The following is a 17,145-nucleotide window of genomic DNA, read 5'->3' on the forward strand; positions in this document are numbered from 1 at the left end:
AACAGCCTTGATACCTGAAGACATGGTTTGTGCTCCTCAAGTGCTTTCCACTGGAAGAGGTATTGCTGCCTCAGTAGGGAAACAATACAGGAACAAAGAACTTTGCCTCCAGCAGAGAGAATTAATTTCCCAGAAAACACCATGGTACAAACACAAGTCCGAAACAAAGAGAAACTCGTGCTGAGGAGTCCACACAAACATGAAAGAAGCAAACAAGCTAACTTTAATGCATTTATTCCTCTAACTCCAGCCAGACTTGCAATTTCCACCTACGCAGAGCACCAAGCTACAGGTGTTCTCTTAACAAAACATTCCTTAACATCACCACACTGCTTTAAACCTTCTCCCTTGAAGCAGGGCTCCAGGCGTGTCACGGTCTCAGCAGGGTTCGTTATCTTGTACATCAAAATGGTCTTTTTGCCTTATGCCTTCCCTCTGTCTCCTTCTGCTCTCCCTGCTGGTACGTGCTCTCAGCAGCGGGCAAAGTTCCCGGTAGCAGAAATGGGTGCTGATGGCAGAACCAGTATGGTGCAGAGTTCGGTCTGTGAGAGCAGGCTGAAGAGCCAAAAACACATCCCCGGTGCCAGGAAAGGCATCCTGGGCACGGTGGGAGGAACAGCTCAGATGCGAGTCTCTGCATCCACACCCTCAAGGCTCTCATTCCCTTTTCTTCTCCATCAAAACCAGTACAAACAGACCAGGGTTGCTCCCATGATGCTATCTATACTTTATGGAATGGAAAGATTGAGCATATAACCAACAGGTTTTAAATGAATGATAGCCTGGAGAGTCAAATAGGTCAAAAGTAGTCCAAAAAAAGGTGACTGAATTGTTGCTGGCACTTCAGGATACTCACCACTTAAAAGCACCTACCCGCCTAGGATATGCGTATACTCCAGCCTGCATAGCTGCTACAGACTTACAACATCTGTTAATCATTTATATACAACTTATACATATGTTACTATCAAGTTTCATCATAAGGTTAATATCAACAATCTGTTCTTGGTTCGAGACTGTGTGGATGTGCTCAGCAAAATCAACTTGAAGGGCAGGAGAAGTGTACCCAAACATTTCCTACTGAAAGATTGCTCTCTTTGTAGGAAGGTCAGTTCTCTGGGGCAATGCTAGAGAAGATAGCTATCTTCTTTTATGTCCTTTAAAAAAATTCCACAAGTAGGAAAGCCATAAAATCTTGAAACTTATTTAATAAAAGGCTATTCCTGGATGATAGGGCATTAAATTGGTGAGCTTCAAGATGGTTAATGAATCTTAATATACATCCTGAGGACTACAAATGTATCTGTGTACTCATTATCTACCACAAATAAAGCAGCAAAATCTTGCCTTGTTTCACTGGTGGTTTGTAGCTAATAAATAAATATATAACCCAGAGTGCTTACAAGGGTAAGAGCTAGCTCTTATCTCAAAACATTTGCACAGGCAGTTACACATAACGAGTTCAATACGCTCATTTCCTGAAGTGTTGCATCAGAAAATTCCTGATCATTCCAAGCAATCCCAAACAGTATAACAAAGCATCTCCTCGAGTTTAATACTGACTTACCGCAAGCTTGGGCTTGTTTTGCTTTGGAAGATCACAGCCGACTGTGACAAACACCAGCTCTTAACATGCTCTTTGCACTGGGCTCATGTCTTTCACTGTTGCCCTTTCCCATGCAAATACAGGGTGACAGACCCTGGGTTCTTCTTCTTACCTCCACAGCTGAGTGATGCTTCCTGGGCTGCAGCTTTCTTGTCTAGAAAATGGATATATGGCTTCAAAGTGCTTGGGAAAAAGAAAATGCTGGGAAAAATTTAGAGAATTTTTGTGGCTATGAATTGAAGTCAAAAGAAGAGTCTTGGGTTGCATGCAGCAGGGACTCTCCTCTCCCCGCACACCTTATGGTGCCAAGGGTTGTGGCCTTTTCCAGAAAAACTGGGCTATCAGCTGGATTCATTTACCTGATGATCTGGCTACAGGGCCACGATCACTACCTGTCGTTCTGAACATGGGTACTCAGTAGCCACGAGCAATACACTCTGTGTTCAAGGACCCCGTTTCTCAGAGGCACCAAGGAACTATGGCACCTAATGAAGGTTCCATAATCTGCAAACCCTTTTCCATGCTCAGCTGTAAACAATTTATATCTCTGCCTATCAAGCCTGAAAATGCTGGGGCGGGGCGGGGCGGGGGGTGGTGGTGGGGTGGCGGGCACACTGAAGTCACCAACCTGTCGGGAGGGTGTCCAGCAAGGGGGAGAGGTGCAGCAAGGAACCAACCTCCTCTCCCGTCTGCGTGAACAACAGACTTTTAGGTGCATGTATCCCAAACAATCAGCTGTGCCACCGAACCACAGGGTTTGCAGGGTGGTACGCAGCCAAGGGCAGGGAAGAGACGGGACTCCCCACACCCGCTCCAAACCCTCCACCAAATTGCTGCTCTGACAATGTAAGGAGAAAAAAAGCAATGGTCATTCAATGTTGAAGGCATAAATAAAAGTTAAATTTAAGCTGTTCTTATCTGCTGACTCACAACAGACTCCCGTGTGCATGAGCCTTGATCCCTGGCCTGTCACCGATGTGCTGCAAGAGCAGGCAACTGACGACAGACCATTTTCCCTGGCAAAAAGAGATTGCACAAGGTCACGCCGGAGCTTCTCCTGGGAGCTTTCCAGCAGCAATTCGGGAAGTCACTGAACTAGGAAATCTGCTGGTGTTTAGATCATTGCCAGGAGCAGAATACTGATGAGCTGCTCCCAGAGCCTGACGGCAGGCTCTTCCCTCTGGTGGCATCCCATCGTGTCTCATAAAGCCACAGAAGTGGGTCCTTCTGGTCTTGCCCTGACCCGTCTCTATCAATTTTGTAAAAGCTGCTTTGCACTTACATCAATTTATTTGAAATCAGAATCAGGCCCTGTTTTGGGGGTCAGGCTTTCCCTCCACAGGTAGCAAATGCTATTGCAGTGATGGGCAGAGGCTGAGACCTGCTTCGCACAGACACCGCACGAGGTGCAAGGCAGCAGAAAACCTGACCCTTGGAGTTTATCATCCCTAAATGCTTAGAATTGAAATCTTGAATATAGATTATTTTATTTTTTTTTTTATTCCTTAAGCTCAAAGCTGTCATAAAGTATATGACATTGCAATGCCTGGAATACTTATAAGCTGCCAAAGAGAGAACCTGACTTTATTTTTAATGTATTAATTACGTGCTGCTAGGTAGGAGGATTTGCTCTTGTAGGGCCACCTGCTAGTCTCATTATCAGATGTCTTGTACTGAGTCAAAAAATGTGATAAACTATCCAGTGACTCCATATAGGTATACAGAGGGTGTTCACGTAGTGTCAGGATGTGGTGATCCTCATTCTGCTCTCTTTACTCACCACTGTGACAGGCAGTGATTAGCAGTTTCTCGGTATGACGATACTGTGATTTTAAACATACACCGTCCTCAGCAATCCCAGAATTACCAGATGCCATTGCCAATACCTGCAATATGTGTGCCATGCTGCCTGCTTTGGTTTACTGTATCCCTGTCCCTGCGTGCTTATCTGCTCCAGTGGTGGGGAAGGACAAGGGCACACCAGCAGCATCCTGCCCACCCCCAGCTTCTTCCTGAGCTATGGCCCATGTGGCATCAATGCCAGGGCACCAGGATGGGGAGAAATCCCTGCTGGGTCCTACCCATGGTTTTCCTGCGCCACAGGCTGCCGCAGTGGGGCGAGCCCCCCAGGCTTTGGGGGTAAGCCCATTGCCCCTTCCCTCCCAAGGGACAGCAGGTCAACTGGGATCTGTGGAGCAAGATGGGAGGAAAAGAGGAACCCTGTACACAGCCCCCTGAAATCCTGATGGCACTCACCCAAAAATATCCATGAAGATTGCATTTTTTAGCAATATACCAGTGTCTTTTGCCCCCAGCGCTAGGGAGGGATCAGACTGTGCCATTTCTCTTTAGTGCGAGTTGGTTGCTCCTGCTTCTCCTGCTGTGAGCCTCGGACATCCCTTACCCACCTGGAGCAGAGGAGTTGGCAGGGCAGACCCCCACGGCAGCCCTGTTCATTGCCCTGGTAAGACGTTTGTCCAAAGAAGTGTAAATAACAGGGGCTTTCAGCACTGCTGGTTAAACAGGCTGAGCCTGAGCCACCCCCATGAAGCTCTCACCAGTACATCACCCTCCCCGCCTCAACTTCTGGCTTTTGCAGGCTTAGCAGATACACATCATCTGCTATTAAAGCATCTCTTTTGTCTTCCAGCAGAGTTAGCCAAAACTAAAATGAGCATTTACAGCACTCCTCCTCTTCCTAAAATTGCCCAGTGACAACTTCATCGGGTTTATTTGCTCTCTGATCCAGTGGAAATTTAAGAGGGGCTCTGAAAACAGTCACCTTTGTGGCACTTGTCAACAGAGTTTTATTACTATTCTGATCCTGATGGCTATCATGATAAAAGAAGCAGTTCTTTCAAATCATACAATGGATGCAATTTAATAAGTGGTCAACAAAATTGCCATGAGCAAAGAACTCCTATTGTCCTTTTATTCCCCCCCCCCCCCCCCCCCTCCCTTTCCTCAGCGGTCAAATTATTAGTCTCCCATCCCTCGTAACTCCCCGTATTAATTCTCATCTGTGACAATGGTGCATACAGAGCAAGTACTGGGGACATGCCACGTCTCCCATGTCCCCTGCTGCGGCTGCAGTTGCTGCAAGGTGATCATCCTCCGTCCACGACACTCCAACGGAGCTGCCTCTCCTCAACGCTTCATGGGAAGGAAAGTTTTCCACAGGCATGTTTTCTCTTGAGGGTCGTTGCGTCTTCAATCTGAGCAGTTTGACTTTGGTCATACATTTTCCAGCCGACTTTTTTTTTTCCCATGCAGCCAGCCATAGAAGTTTTATCTGCATTTTCCAAAGCAAGGCACTTAGGTTTTTAAGGACATACTTAAAGCAAGAGGATATGTGACAGTGGAATATTCCTGACCTTAAATTTTGGGCAGACGGTGAAATGCCTACCTGAATCATGATCACTTATGGAAAACAAAGATGATTTTCTGAAAAAGAATCGGGTTTTGCACACTTACTTCCCTTGTAATTAATTCCCTCTCTTCCTTTATATATCTTTGTAATACAAAATTACAACGCCTGGCGCCCTACTCCGAGAAAAATGTCACGACCTATTTTTTTAGCGTCATCTGAAATCTTCCGCTCAGAGAAATGAAAAATAAAACCCATTTTAGACTTCTTATTAACAGGAAGAAATGTGCTGGCAGTTTAGCAGTACATGTGAATTATAAGAGCGACAGCATGAAGACAAGCTCTGAGAGATTTATAGCTAAAACAGAACCATCCATACAGCCCTGGGGCTCCCGTTCCCGATCCCAATCCAAATGCCATCTGCCTTTGCCATTGCTTGGGAGAACGGCCCAGCACCAGCTATATTCATCAATATTCTGCCACCTCATAAAGCACTTCCTTAAAAAATGAGGTCTATGAATTTCTAGCTGGGTCTCCCTAGTTTGGGGGGATCTCATAACCTCATTTAAATTACTCAGTGCTTCTTTCCCTGAGGCCTCCACCGACAGATCCAACCGCAGGAAAGGACCGCATACATTTCATAGTAACCCTTCGGCAGGGGAAAAGTTACAAAGGCTTGAACACAACTAAACTGTGTTTCAGCAAATCAACAACTAAACCAAAAACCTAAACTCTTCAGGAGGAGCAAAGGTGTCTCTTGATGGAAAACAGCCAGCCATTGCTATTTAAAAGTAATAGTAGAAGACCCTCACAACCATGCAGCATAGCTGCTGGATGCGTAAATATTATAAGAGGTGGGTAAATTGTTCCCTGAATAAAACCAGTTACCTTAGCTTGTGTAAACAGTCCTATTATTGCCGATTGCACTGACAAATGCTTTGTCTCTTACCTTTCTGTGGACATACCTATGTATGGACATAGGTGTGTTATGTCCAGCTTGTCACCCAGCCCTTTCCCAGATCTACCTACTACCCCACACCATCAGACCAGGGTACTTGGTAATCCCAGGTCAACCAGTACTCCACGACACGGGAGAAAAAGAACATTACCATTTATCCAAATTGGTTTTAAAAATCGCTGATCAGTGTCACTGGGAGCGAAGCTGAGCAGTGCCCATTCCAAATGTCTTGGTTGATGTGGCGCTTGGGGCCATGGTCAGCGGTGGGCTCGGCAGCGCTGGGTCTGCGGCTGGGCTCGCTGGGCTCCAGCTCCTTCCCAGCCTGAACGACGCCGTGGTTCTCTGATCAGGATTTACTGCAGCCTTGGCCCTTCCGCGGGGCCAGGCACCCTCCCCAGGCTCCTCGCACCCTCGCCCGCAGCTCTGCTGGCTTTGGCAGATGCTAATTGCATCCTATCGGGCCCACAGATGATCATCATTCAATGTAATTTGCCGCTTGGCCAATTTTTAAATTATTTTGGGAACTATAATACTTTGTTCTGTAAATGTTTACCCACTAAATATCTGATGTGTTAGTTTCCCAGCATATTGCAAGAGAAATCTGCATATGAATGAAAGGGAAATAGATGCAGTCTCTGGTATACAGATGCACACAAAATTGCGAAGGCTTTGGATCCAGACACTTGGAAGACATTATGTCGTTTCTCTGATTTATCTTGTGTTTTTCCAGCCACAGAAAATAAAACCATAAATAATTTCATAATTTTTGATGTCCGGCTTTTATGAATTCCAAGGGACATTTGTGGGAACGTTTCCCACTCAGCTAGCTTCTAATTTGCTGGAGGTTATTTGAAACTCGTTGAGTATTTTTCCCTTTACAGATAAAACAGCCCCTCCAGGAGGACATGGGAATAAATAGCAAGCAAGGGAGCCAAGCTTGGAAACTTCAGGCACCAGGTAAAGATGAAGATATGATTTTTGCATGCCACAGTTATTTTTTTTTCCTGTAGAATGAAGACTTCTGCAACAGATGTAAGTGCATGAGAAATAGGAAAGATGTTAGTATTTTAGATATAAGGGGGTTTAGTGACCGCTTTAATAAAATTCCTCTCCTGACAGAAAGTGGTCTTACACTGAGGCACGTAATATCACTGTTGGTGCAGGCTGGGTGATCTGATGAGACACTCAGCCCGTGTTTGAACTCCTCCATTAATTTAAGGTACATCTTTAACTTCTTTTAGAGAGGCGCACTGTCCTTTGCTCCCGTAGCTTTTGGCGTCCATCTTCGTTAGGACAATTCACAGCAAGGGATGAACTGGAACTAAACAGAGGCTATGGGCAGGATAACCGGAGGCTTCACAGAGCCACAAAATCCTCAAGGAAGCAGCACCAGGTGCTCAGAGTTACAGGCCGGTAGATTTAACACGCTTCGCTCCTTTGCTACGTTTACAGAGAAAAATCCCTGCAGGTACAAACCCCGTGGCCTTGCCAGGTCCCGGTCATCCTGAGGATTGCGTGAGCTTCAGCTGGAACAAAGCAGAAGAGTCCGCTAGGCAGAAAAAGCACTGCTCTGTGTTAGTCATTAGTAACAAAGGCAATTTCAATCCTATTATCTGAAAAAAAGATGGGACTTCTCCTGTATCCATGGGGCGAGAAGTCCTGCTCTGAAGGAGGAAGACGGACGCGGGGCTGTGGTGGGAGGGGAACACAAGTCCGTGTTCTGAAGGGACATACCAGCCGTGCTGTTTTGAAATGAGGGGAATAACAGATGGAAAATATTATTGCTGATGCACCGGGGCTGTGCCTCTCTGCCACATGCCAGGTGTTGGGGCCGGGGTTTAGGCAGGAGAATGAGCTCCAGCAGTGGGGTGATGGCAACCTCGTGCAGGACAGTAATCTGGAGACCCACTAGACAGGACTTGACTGCTTTATCTCAAAGGTTTTTCGAGGTCAAGAACTACCAAGCAAACACCTAATCTTTTCTTTTAACATAGATCCTTGTGAACCGCTGCTAGCCTGGCACCTCCCTGCACCTCCACGGGGAGGACCCAGGCTGTCTTCTGCAAGAGAAGCCAGGAGTTCCTGCTGCCCCTGATCCTTTTTTACCCAGTGTTTTTGGACAAGTCAGCAGGGCCATGGCTCTGCCCTGCAGGGTTTTGGGGTCCTGATGGAGGGTTTTCCCAGGGGACTGATCCCAGGGGGCTCTGGGCTACCCTAGCAAGGCACAGCACGGAGTTGGGTTTGAGTTGGGTTTTTTTTGTATTGCCTTTCACAGACACCTGGGAGAAATACGGGTGGTTGTTTTCAAGGGGATTAGTATCTGAAATGAGTTAATGCTACAGCACGTGACCTGCTTGTAGAGGACCATAGGAAATTTTCATAAGGTTTAGGCGATGCTTGTGCTTTCTTTCTTTTCACTTCTCTCTGTTTGGGTACTAAATCTATACAGATGGTCATTCCCCAAAAGCCTGAAGAAATTATAGGGATGCATTTTCCACCAAATGATATACTAAACCCACCACAATTTCAGTATCTCACGCTAATATCAGTTCACCCTGCCAAGGGGCCCTAAAGCTTCTGCAGGGTCTGACCGGCTGTGGTTCATCCACCACGGGACATCTTCAGCACAAGGGTCCAACAAGAAGAGAAAACAAGCAGATGGTTGCAAAAGTGGTGGCTCTTCCAGGCCACGGCAGCCAGAATGACTCCAGGTGAGATACCTAAAGGTACACAGCAACTGCTTGTACCTAAAGGTACAAGCAACCCATGGAAAATTAAAAATACCAAGGGGTTTGAATGCTCATGGCCCTACCACCAGGGCAGCAGGGAGCATGGGCATCTCCCTTCACTGTTGCTTGGCTGATGTCCCTCTGTAAAACCACAGCTTTTCTGCCGATTACGAGGCGAGGCAGAACTCTCTATATCTCAAACCCAGGCCCCCCAGAGCCCGGCGGATCAGGCTTTTGGCAAATTATTTCATTATCTCATTGAGGGTTGTGGTGTTAGTTGGGTTTTGGTGGGGCTTTTTTGGTTTGGTTTTTTTTGTGTGTGTGTGTAACTAATATGCAAAAGGTTTCATTCCCTAATTCCCACCAATCACTCCGTGACAAGGGGATTTCTTTCCCTAAGCACGTCTGTTGTCTATTGATGGCGAGGTTTCTGCAGACACCCAAGAGCACTGCTGGCCATCCAGACCGCACCGCACCGCACCATCGCTCCTCCCCAGCTCCCCCGTTGTTTTCTAGACGGGGATTCAAAGCCTGACAAAACAAAGTAATGGAACTTTGTATTTACAGGGAGAATTTAAATACTGTATAGCTACCAGTGTGATTTATTCTAAGAGCTTCTGTCAAAAGAACGTGCTTCTGACAATAAATAAACAAGGTTATTCATTCTTTCCACCAGCAGAAGTTAGACAATTTGGTCAAAATGTGTGGGTTCAAGCCCATTTTCTGTAGTGCAAACCTAAGCTTACTCAACCTAAGCTTATTACGCTTCTTGAGGACTGCATTCAAGCGTGAAGATAGAGTCTGATTTAATCTTCATGGCACACAGGCAAAGTAAAGGGAAAAAAGAGTAACCTACGTTAAGCTCCTATTATCACTAGAAGTGAATATATTGTCTATATATTTAGTGAGCAACAAAGGAACTTTTTAACAGAAATTTTTTGCATCTGCTGCACTAGGAACCAACACCAATTAATTTTGCAGATATTTTATATTTAATTTTGCAATTACTATGTTTTTTGTAATTATCTGTAAACTAATAATTTCTGCAAGTATTTATTTGTAGAGAGAAAAAAAAGTTACTTTTCTCCATTGCAACAAAGCTGCATTGCTCCAGAGCTCCATTTCTCCATTTTCCCATTACTTTTCAAGCATTTGCAACAGGCTGCCTGGGGAGGTGGTGGCATCACCATCCCTAGAGGTGTTTAAAAAACACATACATGCAGCGCTCAGGGATATGAGTAATGGTGGGCTTGGGAGTGCTGGGTTAGCGGTTGGACTTGATGATCTCAAAGGTCTTTCCCAACCTAAGTGATCCTATGATTCCATTTGTGCAGCCACTCTTACGAGAAGTGGCATCTCTTCAGAGCTGGGGTAACAGGAGGCAGCTGCTTCCCCTTCTTTGCCAGAAGTCTCAGCCCTGGGTCTGGTCAGGCCATGTCCCATGTGCTCAGCTCATATGAGACAGCACCCTCCAGATGGTAAATTCATGAGTTCACCACACTGTTCCCACCTTTCTCAGAAACATGGAAGAAGTAAAAAGCCTAATGTTTGCTTTTTGCAGTCATTTGTTCTTTTCTGGTAGCTCCAAGAAAGACATCAAGCATTTAGACCATGAGTCCTTAGCTAGGTCAGATGGAAGACCCCCGGTTGATGAGCATAACACATTTGTAAATAAAGAAATTTACTCTAAGCTGTTGTCAAGGATTCACTCCAGGAGCTGTGGTAGCCCTGTGGGTACGTGGTGTTCACCAAGCTGCTCTGAGCACTTCTGCAGGCTTTTGCTACGTGAAGCAAGTTTTGCAGTTAAGACAGCCTTGCTCCCGTGTCCCCAGCTAACTGCAGGAGAATACCTTGACAGGGTTTCATTATACCACCTGTGGAGCTCTTGACAAGTAAACATACTAGGAAGCGTCCCGCGGACTGTACCTCTTGTTCATTTTGCATTTTTCATTTTCCTGGCACGCTGTGTATTGGTAGCCCTTCGCAATAACACAGACCGTTGTCTTTCTATCACTGCTCTGTCAGCTGCCTTGGGGGAATCAAGAATCAGACAAAACGTACAGCTTTCACTAGCCAGTATTGGCATTGTCCTCCTTCTGTCTGACAGCAAATCCCCTGATCTTCCATATGGGTTTATTATCCATATCAGAAGTGTCTCCATTTTGCAGGCGATGATTCAGGGGAGCAGAACATATGCAATGACACTCCAGAAGACGGTGGCAGGCTGGGGAATGAGCCATAAAGCGTGGGTCAACGTGCTTAGCATGTTTGTCCTCGTTTATATATACATTTTGACTCCTGGGTTTGTGCACTTAATTTCCCTGCAAATAAAGCCACTGACTGAACTCACTCACCAGACGTCAATCCCTGCTGTCAATCAGCTATGCCACAGTATACATCCCAGCAGTGACCAACACTACAGGCTTTTGAGAAAAAGAAATTCAGAACTCACATAAATCTTAGTCTCCAGGGAGTTTTCCCCTACTGTGCCATACTTAAATTTACTCTGCACCGCTGCATTCAACTCCCTGCCTATTCCCACCTCACCTTCCCTCACCACCTGATCCCCAGGTGCCTGGCAGGCTCGCTGGCACACACACCTTTCATGCTTTCCTCGTGTTTTCCTCCAAAACCTAACTGAAGACAGGATTATTAAGGAAGTACCACTGGAAGAGTGAAAAAAAAAAAAAAAAGTTCTATTAATTTTATGACCAAAAGCAAAACCAGGCAGTAAATGCCACCCAACCAATCCCCTTCCAGAGTCTGTCCCCAAGAACTGGATTAACACCAACACGATCCCAGTGACCCTTGCAAAGGAAAGCACGCTGGGCATTTTCTCATTGCTGAACAGTTTAAATACACCAGGCTCTCTGCAGGGGCAGAGCTCCCTTAAACCAGGGCTTGATCCTACAAGAACAAGCATTTAGACCCTGTTCTAAGAAGAAATGTAAATGTGAGCTCAGGCATGTAAAAATTCCCCATGAAGGCTGTGGGACTGTGAGTGTGCTGGAGGGCAAGCGTGCAGTGGATCAATACGCCCTGCCTGGGCAGGCTGAGCAGCTTCTGCTAAGGTTTGAAATACACAGAAACCTGCAGTAGCATTGGGAACACATTTTCTAGACTCTTTGCTAACTTGTCTGGAGCTCTGTCATCCTTAGCTGGTGGTACCAGGAGTATGAAGGAGGAGATGGTAGAGAGAGGAACATGCATCTCCCCATGTTTTTACCTGTTCTCACTAAAAAATATTAGGCAAACAGCCCCAAACAAACCGTGAGACCACCAGAGCCCCGGAGCACACGTGTGTTGCAGATTCTCACGCAGCAGCTGTGGGATGTGCTAAAGCACCAAGAAAATTGCTGCAATATGTGAAATTCTGGTCATCTTGGGAGACCTGCCAAATTGCTCAGGCTCAGAGCTCCAGATTCATCCATCGTGATGGATCCACCTTGTCTACAAGGTAGCTTCTGTGTCAGATAAAAATCTATCTGATGACATTTTATTTTAGAAAGCACCATCCATCCAGACTAAATGAACCTCTTCTTTATCATCTCTTTGGTCCGTCTCCAAAACGTGGCAGAGCACTTTGTAAATGGGGATGTTACTGAAAACCTCTGCCGTGTCAAAACCTTTGTATTCCTTCATGTGTCTCAGCCACCAGCGCCACAGAGTCCCATCTCACCAGTAGTGTGGAATCTCTGCTTTTCATTTCGTTTTAGTTGTGTATCAGTCTTTCTGAGTATTCCTTTTGTAGGGGAAGAGGGATTGAAATTACTTCTATTGCAGTCTATTCTGCTTCATTGTTATAATCAGGAATTTGACAAAATATTTTTTCTCAAAGCCTTTGGCCAGTAAAATTATTTAAGCCGTCAAGATTTCAGTCGAGCAGCGTAAGCAAGGCTATTTTCCTGCTTAGAGCAATGACCAGAAAAGCCTCTATGCATCGCTGTTTATTATACACCTCATTTACTTTGATATAATGCTAATACTAAACCAAAGTTCAAAGCCTATGAAAGTCATGTTTTCCTATGCAGGGAAAGCAAATTTTGCTCATCTGAAGCATCTGAGAAGGCACAATATAACCCTGGCAGGGACAGAGGGTGCTCAAGCCGTGTGCTGTCCTTCCAACACCCGCTCAGGTGCCCCCATCCACGCTCATATCTCCTTCTGAGCCACCCAAACAGGTGGGGAGCTCCTGCAGAAAGTCTCAAAAAAAGGGCACAGAGAAGAAAACAGAGGAAGAAGGAGAAAAAGTGCCAGAAGCAGCACGGAACCATTTCCAGTTGAAGAGACACAAAGCAAAGCAGGACCCTTTAGCTCAGAAGAAAGCCCTGAGGGAACTGCTCAGTGGCCAGGCAGGACTTCCACAGCCCAGAGAAGGTGGCAAGGCACCAAATACCTACTGATGACACAGGGGCTGGGGGAACTTGTGGGAAGAGCCACCCGGGTCAGAAATCACAGGGACCATTTCTTCACAAGCAGTCCAGTCGGACCTGTACACGTTACATTACTCCAGCCCAAAATGTCAATAGGTGCAAGCAGGAATCACCCAGATGTTGGGGGCCATCAGCCAGAGGGCAGACGCACTGGGGCACGTGCGGCTTGATGCCTAGGAAGATGTTAGCACATGGATTCATGGACATGGCATGAGCAGGATTGGCTCTAATAGCTTTGTTTCCTACTCTGTTTCCCAAAGCTTCAGCTACAGACTGTTACTGTTCATCAGAAATTTTGCCAGGCCTAGGTTTAGCTTTCTGCATATACCGAGAGCACAGGAAAAATCACAATGACATTATTTTAATATATGTGACTGACTTCTCCAAACTGTGATCCACCTTCTTCATCCCCATCCAGCATCGTTCTGCCCAGGCTATCCCCTTGCCTTCCTTCACTTAAAACTTTGGATCTTGATTTATCTGTTATCCAACCTATAGATCACAAGTGCTGTGGAGCAGGATAATTTTTCTCTTCCCCCCCAAAAAAAATATTGGAAAACACAATAGATTATTTTAACATTAACGTAATAAGATAATAATGACAAGATTTGCAATTCACCTGTGCAGAAGAAAGCTACAGACATGCAGCCCCTTGCAGACAAAAGGCTCAGGGATGTTATGGGATACTGGGACAAGCCGTAGTCTCCAGGAGAGAGGCCAGGAAAGTCCCTCTCTCATCACCAAGGAACTGGACAAAGAAAAGGACCATAAAAGATCACTTAATCCATCCTTTAGCCCCCAGCCCAGTTCAGATGCACCTACAGCATTGCAGAAAGGTGCCTGACCCTTCTCTCTTGGATTATCAGACGATGCCTGACGCCAGAGCCCTCCCTGCATCTCTTCAACGCCTCGCTGGCCTTGACGTTACACGGCTTGACCCACACCTAGCCAGAACCTTCCTCACTGCAAATTAAGCTCCTTATTTCTTGTCTGACCCCCACATTTTGCCCTCGAGGGTACCCCCAAGACCACCTCCGTGGGGAGGGTGTGCCACCAGTGTGCCTAGGCAAGGCAGGGAGGGCATGTTTTGAGGAATGTTGTCTGCCTTGTGCTGAAGAGCAGGATATTTCATCTATTTATCCTTCCTGAGGACGAAAAAGATGCAGTATCGTGTATGTCAGCTGGCTAACACCTGGATTTCTCGAGGGCTTTTCTAAAGCCATATGAGGATCCCACATTCTTTAACATCCTTCCTATAGCTTTTCCATTTGTTTGCTTGCTTTTTGTCTTTGTCACAGGGGATTTCTTGTCTCTCCAGGTGTCTTCATAAATTGAATATATCTGCAGCAATGGAACTCCCAGAAATGAAAGGCAAAATAACAAGGCTGCAAACCCATGTGCTTAATTTCACAGTCCGCTTCCTCAATAGGGAGGGCAGAAGTGTCTCTTTCCTGCATCCTCCAGCCTCACAGGCCTATATTGGTCAGCAATTTATACTCATCAGCCACTTGACACACATTTTTATGGATTAAACTTTCAGCCTGGAGCCTATAAAATGCCAAGTGACGATGCAAAAATTATTAAAAGCTTAAAAAAACGTGCATCAACAATTACCTGGCCCCATGCAGTTTCACTGCAGGTTACAAACATTTAGCAGCAGGCTTGAATACACACTGCACCTAAAAACTTTAGGAGTTTGAATTCATTTTGGCAGGGCAAGAATTTCAGTTGTGTCATTCAGGAGTAATTCCACTGAGGTCAACAGAACGATGCTGTGGCCGGAGAATTCCCTATTTTTTTCAGACCTTCCTATCCTCTTCCAAATGCAGCTATAGACCTGCACATCTGCAGCTTTTGTCTTTGCACCGTGGCTTTTCTACGAGGCTAAATGTTTGAGTAGCAGATAGTCCCTGGAGCTTCATGCTACATCTAGGGTGTGTTTTCATCTTCTTTGCAATATTTTTTCCTATATATAAGCAATCAAATAGCATGGTCTGGTGCAGCTAAATATCCCACTGTATTCATGAAGTTTGAAGCAAAAAGTGTTGCCAGAACCCACATATTTACCAACAAAATCAGGAGGAAACGTGTCCTGATACGTATCGCATATTCATATCTGCCACAGGAATCGTCTCACAATAAACTGCACTCATACGGTGTGATGGTTTGTATATGGGTTAAATCGAAATAGGACGTTGGAATTAAAACCTTTCTCTTCGGTGATGGTCTGATTCATCTCTGCTGATAAAGGACCTGTGGTGCCACTTAAGCTATAAAACCTGGAGTACCTTCCCCTCACTTGGTGGATCGAAATGCATCCGAAATCTCAGAAGAATGGTTAATCACGGAAGATTTTCCCCATTCTGTCTCAAAAAAGAGGATCTCACAAACCCCTGGCTGTGGAGACCCAGGCCTGGAGCTCAGGTTGTTGTCCTGGACCAGCCGGGAAGCGGCCGATGCTCAGCCCCAGCCCCGGTCCTGCCGAGCTCCGCAGCAGCCGCAAGCACACAGCCCAGAGAGAGGAAGCAAAACTGCCTGTATGTCACCAGCTTGATTTGGGTTTACACTGAGGTGACTAAACTATTGCAGCTGTTTCATCTTGGTGTAAAATAATAGTTCTTTAAGGGGGCATCTCTAAGGTACTTTGTAATGAGCAAGGGCCAGCCAAGATTTACTCTAGAGCCTTTCAAGTATTAACTCCCTTGATTTTCTTCCATAAACGATTGCAGAATACGTTTTGGCTGAAGATGAATGTCACAGAAAAGCAATTCAACAATGCCACTGATGCTCTGAACAACCTTCAAAGTGGCCTTGAGCAGGTTAGTGTGTTAATTTATCAGGTACAAAATATTTGCAATATTTGGTGACTTCCACTCCGTGACTCGTTTACATCTTTCCTGAGTAAGAACAGAGGAAAGGAATACACTAAAGTCTTGAAATGGCAACCGTCCTTCAGTACTTAGTACCTGATTATACAAGTTACTCGATACAACCTACGTTGTATTTGCATCTGACAGCAAGGGAAAATACATGGAGAAAATGTGCTCACTTCTCATCTGGGAAGGTGAGGAATTCCTGAATTAAAAAGAAGAGGGTGGCAATACCCTCTTGCTTACAATATTTAAAAACATGCACACCTTTGAGAGTATAGATGCAGCATAATTAAGGGGTAAGACACAACCCTGCATACCTGCAAATCGCCCCTGCCAGAGGAGGCTTGGGCTGACTTCAGTCTCCTGAAGTCTCTCTCCGGGCTGACTGCCCCGGGACATTATGGAAACTGGGAACTTGGCTCCACGCTTGCATGGACGTGATTCTCCCATGCACAATAGATCTCTGCCTGCACATCCTGGCTATATTTTTATATTGCATTCCTTTGCCATCAGTAACTTCTTTCACAGCTGCATTTCCATCCAGATTTTCTTTTGGTCGGATTTCACATTGAAAATGCTGCAGAGCCACAGTCGATTAGCAAAACAAGGGGCTGCAATTTCATCCCCGAGATTCAGCTACTCCACTTGAATTGTGCTTTTGTGTTTTATGGCATCAACAGAAACATCTCGCTGAATTGCCGCCTTGTATTCAGTTACAGACAGCACTCGGTATTATCCGGCTTTTTGCAAAACGGCATCTCTGAACGTATCCCCAGCACACTGGAAATAAAAGCCTGGACAGGGCTGGAAGAGGGAGCAATGCTTCCTTTTTGTTTTTGCAGAGCCGGAGTCAGTGTTATTTAGTCCCCACACTTCCACTTCAGCTGTGGTCCCGCTCATTCAAGACCACCGTTGGCTACACGGCAGGTTGACGGTGGCTGTCACAAAATGCCACGGGGTGACGCGGGCTGATGAGCTCAGGTGAAATAGCCTGGATACAGGAGCGATCCTGTAAGTTTGTGCTTCAGAAGGCCGGCTGAGGTTCATCCTCCGTCCTGGGAGCTCACCCTGAGCACTGATTACTCCGAAGCAAGGCTCTGCCAGGGTTTCATACGAGTGAAAAGGCTCATTCGCTCTTTAGAGATGCGGCACCACCCCAGAAAGCAGCGAGAGCCAAAA

At 45.9% G+C, this 17,145-nt stretch overlaps 1 long non-coding RNA gene across 1 annotated transcript; it reads right to left on the bottom strand.

The window, feature by feature from the left end:
* Nucleotides 1–4,551: 4,551 nt before the first annotated feature.
* On the bottom strand, nt 4,552–16,366 carry LOC308058227. The gene is made up of 2 exons (XR_013925734.1): nt 16,284–16,366; nt 4,552–4,898 (listed from the first exon to the last, which is right to left on the bottom strand). It is a non-coding gene; the product is annotated as an uncharacterized lncRNA (long non-coding RNA).
* Between the last annotated feature and the right edge of the window lie 779 nt (nt 16,367–17,145).

Source organism: Falco punctatus (genome assembly GCF_963210335.1).
Source record: "Falco punctatus genome assembly, chromosome: 1".
NCBI classification, from domain to species: Eukaryota; Metazoa; Chordata; class Aves; order Falconiformes; family Falconidae; genus Falco; species Falco punctatus.